General features: G+C 49.3%; 2 non-coding genes across 2 annotated transcripts; both read right to left on the reverse strand.

Moving 5' to 3' along the window:
• Positions 1–11,061: 11,061 nt before the first annotated feature.
• On the reverse strand, positions 11,062–11,134 carry trnav-cac (transfer RNA valine (anticodon CAC)). The gene has a single exon. It is a non-coding gene; the product is annotated as a tRNA-Val (tRNA).
• A 261-nt stretch (positions 11,135–11,395) lies between these two features.
• Positions 11,396–11,468, reverse strand: trnav-uac (transfer RNA valine (anticodon UAC)). The gene has a single exon. It is a non-coding gene; the product is annotated as a tRNA-Val (tRNA).
• Positions 11,469–14,291: the final 2,823 nt, after the last annotated feature.

The following is a 14,291-nucleotide window of genomic DNA, read 5'->3' on the forward strand; positions in this document are numbered from 1 at the left end:
TAATAAAGAAAACGTTGCTCACCCCCTTTAGACAGGTGTGGTACATTCACGCTTGGAGTCTCCCAGAACGCGGTCACGAGGCACACCGTAGGTGAGCAAGTGCATCTTATCTTGGAGTTTCTTAACACGCCTGTAGGCGGAATAAGCTATCGCGGCCGTGATGAGCCATTCCATCCCCAGGGCGACCAATGTGCAGATTAAGGTGGTATAATCTGTGTCAATGTAGCGTCTTGGGCGTCAAAGTAAGTTCACGCGGGGTTTGTGTGAACTTAACAAATTTGGTTCCTTCAATCAGCAATTGTTGGTCAATTTCTAAATCGAAGGCAAAGTTATAACCCTGGAAAGCGTCCATGATCTCAATCTCCGAATCATGCTGTTCGAGGTTGAGGTGATGGAGTGCCAGGTTTCTAGTTCAAAGTGGAAATGCCTACCGTCCTTTCAAATACCAAAGTTCAGCATCGACTTAAACCTATAGATGTGAGGTGTCACAATTATGGGAACATGTAACAGGAAACCGAGTTCTAATTTTCTGCATCAACGTGAATGGGAATTGCACTACCTAGGCTGTACGCTAGGTGGATTTGTGAAAGGTGCACAGTAGAGGGGTAGCAGCTGTCAAGCTAACTTTGAGCAGGCCCAGTGGTACCAAGTACGGGGAAATACGACTTTCAACCAAGCTGTCCAGCGTGGAACTTACTTCCCTGAGCAGGTCCTACATCAAATCTCTCACCACTCATGTGTACACAATATCCTGAGGTATGGTTTCAGACAAAGTCTTGATTGCACGTAGAGATCCATTAATCAGAGCCTAGTGTAGGTACCAGAGTACCCTGTAAGGTTTTAGTAGGTACATCCTGTTAGCGGTCTAGGAAGGAGTTTCTCTTCGTTAGTGAAAGTGACGGCGGGGGGGGGGGGGGGGGGGGGGGGGGGGCTTGGTTCTTTGTCGGTTAGTACATGTTAGTGGGTTAAACGTGCACTTCCCCCCTTTTCCATTTCCATGCATAGAACTATGTAGCGACTACGTCTACCTCCTGCGGGGAGTCTGGTCTCTGTACCCGCGGGGATGGTTTGACGTAGGGTTTGATTTGGTTTGCATGCACCCATTTGTAGACAGGCTCCTGTCTCGCTTTGGTGATGCGTAACCTGTATGCAACTGGAGAGAGTTTTGCCACGATCTCAAATGGTCCTGACCAGCAGGGCAGGAACTTTTTAGGTTTGCGTGCCGGTTGGGCGAACCGAAAGTAGAATACTTTGTCACCCACCTCGTATTCGCGGCTGGTTGTCTTTTGGTCGTAGTAGGCTTTAGCGCCTTCTACGTTGGTCTCCAGTTTCTTCTGAGCGTGCGCGAACGTAGCTCTGAGGTGTGTTTTCAAGTCTGCCACATACTGATGGGCGGTATAGGCAGTGGCAACACTGACATCCTCTGGGTGATACAGGAGGTGCAGTGGTAGAGTCATCAGTCTGCCGGTCATCATCTCAAAGGGCGTAACCCCCGTGGATCGCTGTGGAGTGGACCGTATGGCCATCAGGACCAGAGGGAGCTTGACGTCCCAGTCCTTCCCAGTGGAGCAGACGTACTTTTTGAGCATAGAGACGACCGTGCGGTTCATCCGTTCGACCTGTCCGGATGACTGTGGGTGATAGGGGAGGTGGAATCTCACTTCCACTCCCAGAAGTTCAAACAGGGACGTCATTACACTGGATGTGAAATGAGTTCCTCGGTCAGAGTCAATGCAGAGTGGAAGTCCCCATCGACTGAAAACGTGGTTAATCAGCAGTACAGCGGTTGTGACAGCTGTATCGTTTGGCGCTGGAAGGCATTCCACCCACTTTGTGAAACTGCAAGTTACAGTTAGCATATATTTGTTTCCTCTTGCCGATTTGGGAACCGGTCCAACCCAGTCGATCTGCAGGTGGGACCAAGGGAAGGTTATTCCCCTGCGTTGCAGTGGTGCTCTAGCAAGCGGCTGGGAGGGTTGAAACTGGGCACAGATGAGGCAGCCTTGGACATAGCTGTGTACGTCCTTGGACATCGACGGCCAATATGCTACTTCTGTCAGTGACGCGAGGGTAGCTTTTGCTCCGCGGTGACCTCCAACCGGAGTGTCGTGGGCGTAGGCAAGCATCACTCCTCTGTGGTCGAGTGGAACAACCCAGCGTGGTGGGCTGTGATCGTCACGCATGTAAACTAACAAATCGTTTTGTAGTTTCAGGTGCGCGAGTTGACGATGCAGGTTTACCAAATCTTGGCTTGCACCAATAGGTGGTGATGGTTGTTTAGACATCGGGCCCTTTTGGAGAAGCTCGCGGATGAGCTTCAGGTCAGGATCTTGTTCCTGCATGGTGACTAGGTCCGCGTCATGTGGTTGTCTGCCTAGAAACACGGGTACCCCAATGTTCTGAGGTTCGTCTGCCTGTTTAGCATGGCGACGAGTAATCGCACAGACCTCGTGAACGGCCTTGGGAGGAAGCCACTCGTCTTTGAATTCCCAGCAGGTTCCCTGGTCAGCACCGAGCTTAGCAAGGCGGTCAGCTTCGTCATTACCATCTTTCTCCGGACCTATGGTCCTGGAGTGACCTTTGACCTTTTTCCAGTAGACCATTATGCCTTTCTCAGTGGTGAGCAGATCACACGCTAGGAATAACTCCGAGTGTTTCACGTCTCTGTTCCTGGCGTTTTTCATGTGATTCTCCTTCCACATGGGGAAGTGAGAGATGAAGCTGTGTCTAGCGTAGTTTGAATCTGAGCAAAGGACGATTTGAGTGATGTCCAAGGCTGCCGCCTGCTGGAGGGTTATCAACACTGCAGCAATTTCGGCGTACTGACTAGACTTTTGGCCCAACCGGTAGTGATTTGGTTGCTTAGTGTCACAGTCCACCCAAACGACTCCAACCCCGGCACGGAGCTGGCCTTCGTGAAGGTAGGCACATCCGTCAGTGTAAACTTTCGGAAGCCCTTGGCAAACATTCTCATCAAAGTAGCGATGATTGTATGCGGTTGGGTAGACTGCGGCAGGTGTGTCCAGGGGGCCCATGACGGAGTCAGAGTCACAGTGCTGGCAGCCTGCTAGCCCTTGTCCTAGCGCTAGCTTGGTGTTCTGACCATACTTGACCTCAATGTTGTATCCTTGGAGCACCATCATCCACGTCGCAATGCGGCTGTTTGACACTCTTCCTTCGCGCAGACGCTGGCTGTTTAGGAAGGTGACAGGCTGATGACACGTTTCAATGATCACTTTCTGTCCACCGATGTAACTACGAAAGTGTTCGACAGCCCAGACTGTAGAGAGGAGGGCTCTCTCACAGTCTGAGAACTGGAGTTCCACCTTGCTCAGAGGCTTGCTGGCGTATGCCACAACTCTCATGTCCTGGTCGTGTTTCTGCTTCAAAGCAGCGCTCAGGCAGTGAGAGGAGAAAGTCGCCTCTATGTAGAACTCTTTATCCTTGTCTGGGTAAGCCAGACAGGGTGCGGACGCCAACTTCTGTTTTAGGAACTGGAAGGAGAGTTCTTGGGGTCTGTCCCACACGAAAGGTGTGTCGTTCCGAAGCAGCTCAGTGAGGGGCCTCGCTGTTTCAGCGTACTCCTCAATGAACTGTCTGGAGTAGTTGCAGACTCCGAGGAAGCTCCTGAGTTCAGTCAGATTAGCTGGGGCTTTGATGTCCTGAATGGCTCTAATGCGTCCCGCTTGGGGCTCGACTCCATTAGGGCCAACCAGCAGTCCAACATACTCCACTTTGGTTCGACACCACTGTCCCTTGAGAATCGCCAATTTAGCTCCGGCGTCAGCGAGCTGTTGCAGCACATGACGGAGCTCAACCAGGTGCTCCTCGAAGGTTCGACTCCTCATCAAGATGTCATCGACATATATGAGGTTCCCTCTGGAAGCAGCATCTGACATGGCTTTGTGGAGGAAGATGTTGAACTCGGCAGGTGAGTTAGAGTAGCCAAAGGGGCAGCGGTTCCAAGTATATTGGCGATTTCCAAAGGAGAAAGCCAGTTTATACTGGTCCGCCGGCTCAACCTTCATGGTCCAGAAGCCGTTGGCTACGTCAACCGTAGAGAAGAAACGAGCATCTCTGACTCTGGCTAGCTCCTGATCTAAATGGATCATAGGCCACCTGGAGAGAGGTACTTGTTTGTTCAGTGCACGATAGTCTATGGTGAGACGCCATTTCCCAGTCGGTTTCAGAACCGGCCAGATGGGAGAGTTGTAAGTGGAGTTACACTCTCTGATGATGTTTTTCTCCTTCAGCTGATCGAGGATCTCCTGGATCGACTCATAAGCAGCGAGGGGAATCTTGTACTGACGTACAAAAGTAGGAGGGGCATTCGGGTTCGTCGGAATGCGAACCGTGTGCAGGTTTGTGAGTCCACAGTCCAGGGAGTCCCTGGATAAGATGGACTGAAACTCATAGAACAGGCTTCTAAGCGCTGCTCTCTGCTCCTCTGACTCCAGCGCATCCGCTTTGTCAAGCTGCTGGCTGACTTCGGCCTCGAAGCCGTCATAAGGTTCAGAGGAGGAGGGTCTCTGGTGTTCCGGGCTTTCAACCGGTGACTCAGAGGGTTGAGTATTTATTGCAAAAACCGTTAGACACTGACCGCCGTCAGTATCTAAGGTTGCACTGCAAATGGGTTCCTCAGGAAGGGCTTCATGCCGCTTGATGGTAATCATTTGTGAAGGGAAAGTACTGAATGTGTCTGCACCAACCTGTCTGTCATTCAAGAACAACGGAAGTTGTCCGATCACGGGGACTGAAAGTTCGAAGTCATGGAATGAGCTATCTATCAGCATGCCCAAGGGCTTTCCTGCCGGCAGGTGGATAGGACTCTGGGTCGGATTTTCGACCAACAAGTACGCAGAACGATTGTTCAGCTCCAAGAGTGGCGTGCCACAGACGGCTAAGTTGAGCTCCAAGAAGTGTGGTGATGGCTGGAAGAAGGCCTGTGTGCCTGGCAGCTTCTGATGCTTCATCAGGGTCAGACGAACAGGCACTCCTTTGACCTGTGGGGGCAGAACCGTGCTGGCCTCAACCACTGCACGGCAGGCCTGTGGAATGGTCTGACCGGACAGCAAGTGTTCAGGGCCTTCTGAGCGAGGCTCAGAGGATGGTGTGGCTCGGGCCCAAAGGACTTGATTGCAAGTGTCCAGCTGGGCACCGAGTCGAACCAGCAGATCTGCTCCGATGAGTGCAGGTGGATCAAGCTGTGGTATGATGCTGAATGTATGTGTGAGCTGTCTTGCTCCAAGTTGGATAGTCAGAGAGCAGACCTCTGGCGCTTTCAGGAGCCTCTGCGGCCAAGTAGGTGACAAGAGCCGATGGCTACGTTTCACACTGACCAGAAGGGGGTCCTTCTGACGCAGGTGTTCAAACGTCTGCTGGCTGATGGCTGACTTTTCAGACCAAAGAGCAAGGCGAGCATCTGAGATGTGGGTGCAGTTGATGGTAAGACCACCAACTATGTGTGGTGCATATGGCTGCAGGCTGACGTTCTTCAGCGAGCAGAGAAAAGATGAATGTGTGCGGAACGGAGTTCCAGGAGCGGTTTCATGCCTTTGCAGGCGGACATCGTCTGTGGGAGCTGTAGGGAGGGGCATGACCTTGGAACAAGGGTTTTGCTGCTCACTTATGCTGACTTCAAGAATGGAGGATGGTCGGCTGCTATCCGGGTTCCAGGGCTTAGGTGTTTCCACCTGGGCCCACAGTTGACCCTTCTGGCAGTCGATGAGGGGAGCTAGACGTTCAAGCAGGTCCTGACCAACGAGAAGTGGTTCAGTGTCTAGCTGGCAGACATAAAACGGGTGAACCAGAGTCATGTCTTGGAAGGTGATATCCAGCCACGCCCGGTGAGTGATACACTCCCGGGTCTGGGTGTAGCTGGTGATTTTCAGGTCACAGGGTTCTACCTGACTGGTTTCCCGAGCGACCGCATGGTGTCAGACACGCGATGTAACAGTGTGGAGCACATCAGGGTGATTTCTGAGCCGGTATCCAGCAGAGCATCAACCTGTATGCACCCACCTACGTTGGTGCTACAGTACAAACGGCGAGCATGATCATGGTTTGTTAAGTCACCAAGGAACTTCAGAAATTTAGTATCAGGTTTCTCTGGGGGGTAGATTTCAGGAGACTCCTGTGATCTACCAGTAGTGTTTCCCCAGCTGATCAGGTAGGTCCTGGCCACGCTGGGAGGTTGAGCCACGCCTAGTCATGCGGACGTTGGCTCTGGGTCTGGCTTCTTAGAAGAAGACTTTGGTGCAGGGGTCTCATCTGCAGATCTCAGCTGTTCCTTCTGTTTAGCTAGGAACTGCTGAAACATCTCCTGGAGGTCGGCTTTGGTCAAGTACTCACCTGCGGACTTGCGTTCGGGACTTACCTGTTGGCGGCGCTCCTTAAACCTTCCACTGTTCCGACCTGCCTGCCGTTGGTTTTGGTTGGGCCACTTCCTGTCTGATTGTCCAGACCTAGGCGGCCAATCAGCACCCCCCTTCCCCTGTTGAGGAGATTGGGACTGCTTTCGTGGTTTAGCAGGTCTAGGTTTAGCAGATTTTGGCTTAGTGGGTGGAGCTTCTGTGCCTTCGAGCTCCAAACGCGGCTCGGCGTCGGGAGCTAGGTGCATGACGTGGTGATGTGCGTCAGGCTTTTGGGGCTTTCCGCCGGCTTCCCAAGCCTGTTGAGCGTATCTGCTAATCTCCTGAGTTGTCAGTTTCTTCATCCGACAAAACATTGAGACTTCGAAGCGAACACACTCGTGCAGGTTGTGAATGAACAGGGATCTGAAGGCAGGGTCTTCCTCGAGCCCAGGGCCGTTTCGACCTTGGAAATAAGCACTTTTGAGTCTGCGATAATACTCTCTGGGGGGTTCGTTCCTCCCGTGTTTGATGGAGAAGGCCCCCATTGTAGCAGACGCAGAGTCTGCATACGTGGCGTATTCATCTCTCAACGCTCGGCAGAGCGAGGAGTACCGATCTCGAATGTCAGGTGGTAGAGTTTCCATGAAACCGTGCACCGTTCTAGATGTGGTTTTCCAAATTAGCTTGAGCTTTTCCCTTGAAGAGGGTGCTGGAAGATCAAGCAGACAACGTTCTATCTCCCTGAGATAATCGTCGACATTGGATTCATTGGTGTTAGGATCAAAGCGTTCTATGTCTTTAGCTAGCGATTCAATTTGACGTACACGGAGCCCTGACTCACGGTACGGCGCGTCATCCTCTGACTCTGACCCACGGTCTGTCTCAGAGGGTGCTGGATATCGCTGGTGTGCTCTGGGCTCCCAATGTTGACTCCTGGGGCCCAAATCGGGGTCCGGCATGTTGTGGCGGGCTGCTGGCACGTCACGTGGGTGTCTTGGGAGGTCCTCCTCCCGGGGCACGTCTGCGTAGTGCAGCCTGCGTCTTTCAACTGGGGCTTCTGCGTAATACGCTCTGTCCGGGTACGGACTGGCGTATGATGCTTGGTTATGCAGCTGGTTATCGGCATGCCGAATACCGGAGTAGCTAGGATGGGTGGATGGTTGAGGTGCAGGTTGGGGTGCATAACCCCAATCGGCACCTTGCACCCTTCGTGGACTGGGGGAGCGGTCTAAATAGAGGTGCCGCTCAGCTGGTCGACTTCTCACTGATTGAGAAGGCCGTGAAGATGAGGGTGGTGGTCCAACCTGGGATTCGAGGGCGAACTGCTCTCGGCCCCTAGGTGGTCCTGAATGCCCTATAGTGTGTGTAGGGAACGGGGCCGAAGGTTGGAACAGATGAGCTTCATCTCTCCCCTGCGGCGTGCGTCCGTCCAGAGAGTCCTGGTGTTTCCCCCCTTCCCACTGTCTGTTGTCATCAGCAGAGGGGGGCGGGGTCTCCTCCCCATCTTCCCCAGAATCGGTGCTGTCTTCCTCCTCGTCATCCTTCTGCCTTCCATTTTGCTGCCTTTCAGCTAGCATGCTCTGGAGCTTCATGATCTCTCGATCATGTTGGAGTTCTCTCTGATAGAGGATCAAGGCTAACTTAGCTAAGTGAACCTGGATTGGTTTTGTACCATCCAGGTTTTCTATTTGATCAATTACAGCTTCTAGCTCGTCGCTACGCTGTTCTTCAGTGAAATCCCTAGAAGGGTAGTCGGGTTCTCGAGCAACCGCGACCAGTTTGGACAATATTTGTCCAGAAAGTAGGCCAGGTTCATAGTCGTGAGCCGCAGCGCCACCTGGTTGCTGGGAGTTGGTCAGTTCACTACTCTGTCCCTCCATTTAACAACCGAACCAAAAATAGCCTAGTAGAGCTTCTGCAGATAGCTCAAGCTGCACCTTTGGCAGCAACTGCTAGCTTTGTAGCAGAAAAACACTAAATTAACCTTTGTGCGCACAGGTTTTAGCGTTTTAAGATTGCACGGAATGCCGTGACTGACGCTTAAAATACTATTCCTTTCAGTATTTTAGCAAAAGCTGGTGCGTTGCCGTAGCAACGTCTTACAACACTTGCAGTGTTAAATATGCTAGTTATTCCTTCAGAATATTAGCAAACAGGGTGTTATCAGTCTTTGAGTGAAGGTTTCAGTTAGTTATAATAGCCACTGTGAGTTAAAGTCGCTAAATTAGCAGTTAATTTTAGCCTAAAAGGGTTAGTCAGAATTACTTACACGCTGCACCTTTAATGAGGAACTGAATTTTAACCTAAAAGGTTAGCCAGAATTAATTACACGTTGCACCTTTAAGGAAAAACTGAATTTTAACCTAAAAGGTTAGCCAGAATTAATTACACGTTGCACCTTTAAGGAAAAGCTGAAATTTTAACCTAAAAGGTTAGCCAGAATTAATTACACGTTGCACCTTTAAGGAAAAGCTGAATTTTAAACTAAAAGGTTAGCCAGAATTAATTACACGTTGCACCTTTAAGGAAAACTGAATTTTTAACCTAAAAGGTCAACCAGAATTAATTTACACGTTGCACCTTTAAAGAAGCACTGAGTTACTGGTGAGAGTTCGATGCAGCTTCCTGCTCAGCGAAATCAGCACCACTCTGTTGCTGGTTCAAGGCTGAACAACTGATTATTTTTAATTCAAGCTCTTTGGATTTATTTGTTTGTTTGTGCCGGATAGAAATCTCTGTGTATCCAAGCCTCACACGGCCGCACCAATAAATGTTGGGGTTATTAGGAGCGAACAATTAGTAAGCTTCAACTTACTTTTGGATTCTTCAATAAATTCTGTAAATATGGGAATATTTACTGATTTATTAATTAATTAAGATATTCTTAGATATACGGGGCACCATTCCCCTTTTACCGGGGAAAAATTGAATCCAAAACTCTTATCAGTCTTTCTTGAAGTTCGTAGAATCCTTGGAGCAGAGACTTCTCTTCGACACAACAAAGCTACTGGAGACGAAAATCTGAATTTTATAACGTTTAATTAACAATTTGTCAAATGAATAAACAGTGGCATAAATGAATAATAACCATGTGATATACTAAAAGAATGTATATTCAAAATAATGTTCAAGGTGTTTGTGTGGTGTGTGTGAGTGAGTGTGTGTGTGTGTGTGTGTGTGAGATGAATGGGTCTTTGTTTCCCCAGAGTAGGTGGGGGGGGAGTGAGCTGTGAGTGTGTGTGGGGCTCTGCCCCTCCCCTCGCATTCAACAGGAGACCTGGATGTGTAAAGTTTTCTACTTTCCCGAACACTTAGTGGCTTAGAATCACAGTAAAACTTAACTCAAACACTTCAAAAGTTAACAAACAACAAAAGGGTCACTTGTAAATTGTTTAATCTAAAAGGAGTCGGCAGCCTGGCCAGAGCTGACGACTAAAGATATTAGCGATGATCAATAAGCAGTTTATTCTTTCAAAATGACCCGAAGGACGAATTGGGAGCGAAAGAGGAAAACACGAAGCTACTTTTTAAGCAATAGCGCGGTTTTATTGCTTATTCTGGACTATAGAGGAAACGGGAGAAGAAAAGGAGAGAAAAAAAAGAGTTTTCTGATCACCAGATGAAGCAGCAAGGCGTCCCCGCTGTTATGATTTGACGGTTCTCCGTTTTTCTCCGCAGTTTTCAGCGTCATCCGTCGGTTTGATGCTTTCTCCGTTGTTTGGCTCCACGTGTGTTTCTCCACGGCTGGACACAAAGAGAACGAAGTTTCTTTTGTGCTGAGTTTGACAACTTACAGCGTCTCTGAGAGCTGAATGGAGCTCCGCTCGTTCCCAGTCAGGTCCCGATGGAGTTGAGTGTAGTTTCCAGCGGTTGCGTGGGCTCAACTTGGCACTTAGAGCTTCCGCGTGCTCAAGTTGTCGGAGCGTTGACAAGCGTGTCCTTACCGCCAGGTATCCTGGGCAAAAGAACGAGGTTTCTTTGTCTCTGCTGAAGATTTATGGTCTTAGTTCGCGGGAAAAGCTCCACGGCTTCCCGCACATGCGCAGAACGTGTTTCTGGTACTAGGCGGTGACATCATCCCAATGCTTCCGTGTGCAAAGCATCATGGGAAATGAAGTTTCTTGGCGCTGATGTGATTATTTGCTTTTCAGAGCAATTTAAGCACAGTCATTTTGTAGAAAATCACTGCATAGTAATTTCCTCATGAGGTCAGACCCTCAACAAGGCCTTTGCAGGTGTTTTGAGTAAATCAGCTGATTAGAGTGGCAGCAGGTGTCTTCTATATTCAGCCTTTTCAGAATATTCTAATTTTTTGAGATACCAAATTTGGAGTTTTCATTAGTTGTCACTTATGAATATCAAATTTAAATGTAATGAACATTGGAAATACATTGGTCTGTGTGCATTGCATGAATATAATGTACATGTTTCACGTTTTGAATGGAATTACTGAAATATTTTCAACCTTTTGATGATATTCTAATTTACTGGCCAGCACCTGTATTCTTCAAACATAGGGATTTCTTGAACTCGATAGAATCCTAAATGGTCTTCCATTTAGGATTCTATCGAGTTTAGGATTCTATCGAGTTCAAGAAATCCCTATGTTTGAAGAATATGTCACCATCAGCTTTAACAGGAAACACTTACAGACTGCCCTTGAATATGTTCTAATAACTGAACTGTAGTCAAACAATCAAGATTACTGTGGTTCCACTAGGGTTTGAACCCAGGACCTTCCGCGTGTGAGGCAGACATGATGACCACTACACTATGGAACCATCAATGTGGCTTTTCAAGTATCAAGTTTGTTGCAATAAATGAAAAACTGACTAATATTTTTACATAATAGTTTGACAGAAAATATTTGACATCTTTCAAAATTCAATGTGTTCTACATCTAAATTCAAGAACTTAAGCATCACTAGCAGAGATCCTGAAAGCAGAAATATGGAATTGTCATCTCTGATTGAAAAAGTCCTACCAGTTTACTCAAATATGGAATGAAAAGGTGCATGAGCACAACTTAGCAATCTCTTTAGTGGTTCCACTGGGGATTGAACCCAGAACCTTCTGTGTGTAAGACAGATGTGATGACCTTTACACCATGGAACCTTGCTTCAAAACATTACATATAGAAAAAACAATCCAAAAATAGAAGTACGTTGAGCATAAAGAGTTGTTACTGAAGCCAGCTTAAGTCACTTTACGCTTTAGGAATGGAACCCCGGAAGAAGATTCTTGTTTTTTGTTTCCTGCCGTCAAAGCATCAATTGATCGTTTAGTAAGAATACACCAATGCAAGGAACTGGTACAATGTACATTATTTAATATTAAGCTATATATACATTCTTTTGCATTTATATTTATGGGGTGACAACACTGTCAGCTTTAACAGGGAAAATGTAATTAGCATTCTGGTTTCCCCCAGGCTCTTCCATATGAGAGCAGGGCTGTACAGTGCGAAGAAAAAAAACTGTCTGTGCGTTTCTGTCTATTTTTAAACGTAGCACTGGTGCAACAACTTTGAATTACTATTTTCCCCAGAACTTTATTGAACAGAAGTAAGTTACGTGTAAGAAAAATGCTTTTTACTGGCGCACAGAATGGTCATCTGGATGCAGCTGAGGAAAATAAAGGAACCAGCAATGGCACATAGGCAGAATCGGTCTATAGTTTGGGATCAAAAGTGCAGCTACACACAGATTGGCTAATGCTAAAGCTAATGGGTAGCAGTCCCACTATCAAGTGGCGCACAGAAAAATATATGATGATCGTAAAACTAAGAAAGACAACTCTACAATCGGATGAAAAGTCCCCACCATCCTGTTTATTCTGCATCCTGCAGCGCTATGGATCAGAACCGCTGCAGTTACACACTGCACAAACATCATTCCTGACAATTACATTCACGCACTGTGGTCCTGTCCACCTGTCCAGGAATTTTGGGGTAGAGGATGTGAAGACCTGTCAAAGTGTCTGAAATGTCATATCCCAACCGCCCCCTCTCTTTGTTTACTGGGAAACCTGGACGATGTCCCAATTGAAACATCTTTGGTTCACGTGGTTCTGACTGCCATATGCATCGCTAAGAAAGCTATCCTCTTGAATTGGACAAATAGAGATACTCTTTGCATCAACCAGTATAGAAATCTTTTGTTAGATCATATTACACTTGATATAGCCTCTGCTTCCACTTCAAATCAATCTCTCTGGGCTCCTTGGATCGGTTCCATCACATAGCGATGACGGGGGACCATTGATATTGTCCTGCGGGATGATGTGGGTGAGGGGGTGGAGGGTCTGAGTTTGGAGTATCTGGACGTTCCCTGGAGGTGGGTTCACTGGGGGGTGTCTGGGACTGGGGGGCCATTGCCCCCCTCTGGAGGTGCTTGGGCTTCCTCGGGAGGTGGACTACTGGCAGTTGTGAGTGGGACCCATTGGAGGTCTTGGCGGTGGCCATGGGTCATTGCCGGCAGCTGCAGTACCCCTGGGCGGGTCTGGGTGGGGGCCTGGGGGCTCGGGGTGTGGGGGTGGCCGGCCCTGTGGGGGTATCTGGGCAGAGCTTTGGGGGTCAGGTCCCGACATGTATGCTGCCGGGGAGAAAGCAGGAACATGCAGCAGCGCCCGACTCGGGTTCAGGGGCCTCAGGTAGACCTTGGTTTCTCTGCTGTCCCATCAAAGGGGAGGGGGAAGTCCAGGAGGGGGAGGACCCAACCTTACCTGGATATCCTATGTATTTTATAATCCGGAACTTGTGCAAATGCAGGGATGGGCGTAGATATTCTGCTGGGGTGGGGCTGGGTTGGTGCCCTCGGACTCCGTGAGGCTCTGTGATGCTGCTGCTTTGGGCCCTGGCAGGATGGGCTGGGGTCTCCATGCCCTGGGCGGCATTTTGACAACAGAGGTGCCTATTGGGGCCAGTGGGGGAGCTGCTCCCTGGAGGGCTAAGCCCAATCAGCCATTCCTCCCCATCCCCACACATTTCTCTCCTCCTGCTCCCTCACATTATCAAACAAACATGCACATAGGACCTTGGGGTGTGGACAAGTCAAGGAGTGTGGGTATGGACCCCATTTCCGCATTCCTGTGGCAACCTGCCCCCCAATTTTATTTGCACCTTAAACACTTCCACCAACGACATTCCACGCAAACACACACTTAGGGCCTTGGGAGTGAGCACATTCAGCGGCATTTGGCAGGGGGATTTCTCAGCCTCATCCCAAGTGCCGGTGCCGAATTCCAATTTTAAACTGCACTTAGACACTGAGGGCTGTGGGTGCAAGTGGGGTGGTGTGGTGGCATCGGCTGGCATAGGCAAGATGATGCCCGCACTGCCCGCTCACCACAGCCATGGAATACACCGCATCAACACTCACTAACACCATATTGGAGCAGGCAGAGGGAGACTAGGAGTCTTAGCACACCTTTGTTGTCACTTGGCTTCCTGGGGCAGGAGGCTAGGAGGGAGATCCGGCCTTCCGGTTGGGGTCTGGGGTGGTGGGTTTCTGTGCTCAGCGTTGGGCGGGGGAGCCTGCTCATCAGCACCCCAGCAGAAAGGGCTGAACTCTGGGAACCGGTAATGGTTGTGCCCCATGTGCAGCAATACCGGGACCAGATTTAATAGGGTGTGTATGGGGAGCATGAGTGGGTGTCCGGCGTGCATTTTTGTAAGTAGTTGGTTGAATGTGTGTGTGCGAGCATGAGGGAGGGAGTGTGTGACTGTGTTTGTGTATGACTGTGTATGTCAGGTGGGGCCTTTGACTCCTCCCTTTTCCTGAGGCTTCTTTTGATGATATAGATCTTCGTCTCCACTCTCCCTACCACACTTGGTGTGGGGTGCGGTGCCTTGGTCTGCCTGGGTCGTGGCTCCCGGGTCAGGGAGTTTAAGATTTTTGGCGATGCCTGACCAATCCCGGTGGCTGCCTGGTGGGGTCT

This window comes from Nothobranchius furzeri, chromosome 14 (assembly GCF_043380555.1).
Source record: "Nothobranchius furzeri strain GRZ-AD chromosome 14, NfurGRZ-RIMD1, whole genome shotgun sequence".
NCBI lineage: Eukaryota > Metazoa > Chordata > Actinopteri > Cyprinodontiformes > Nothobranchiidae > Nothobranchius > Nothobranchius furzeri.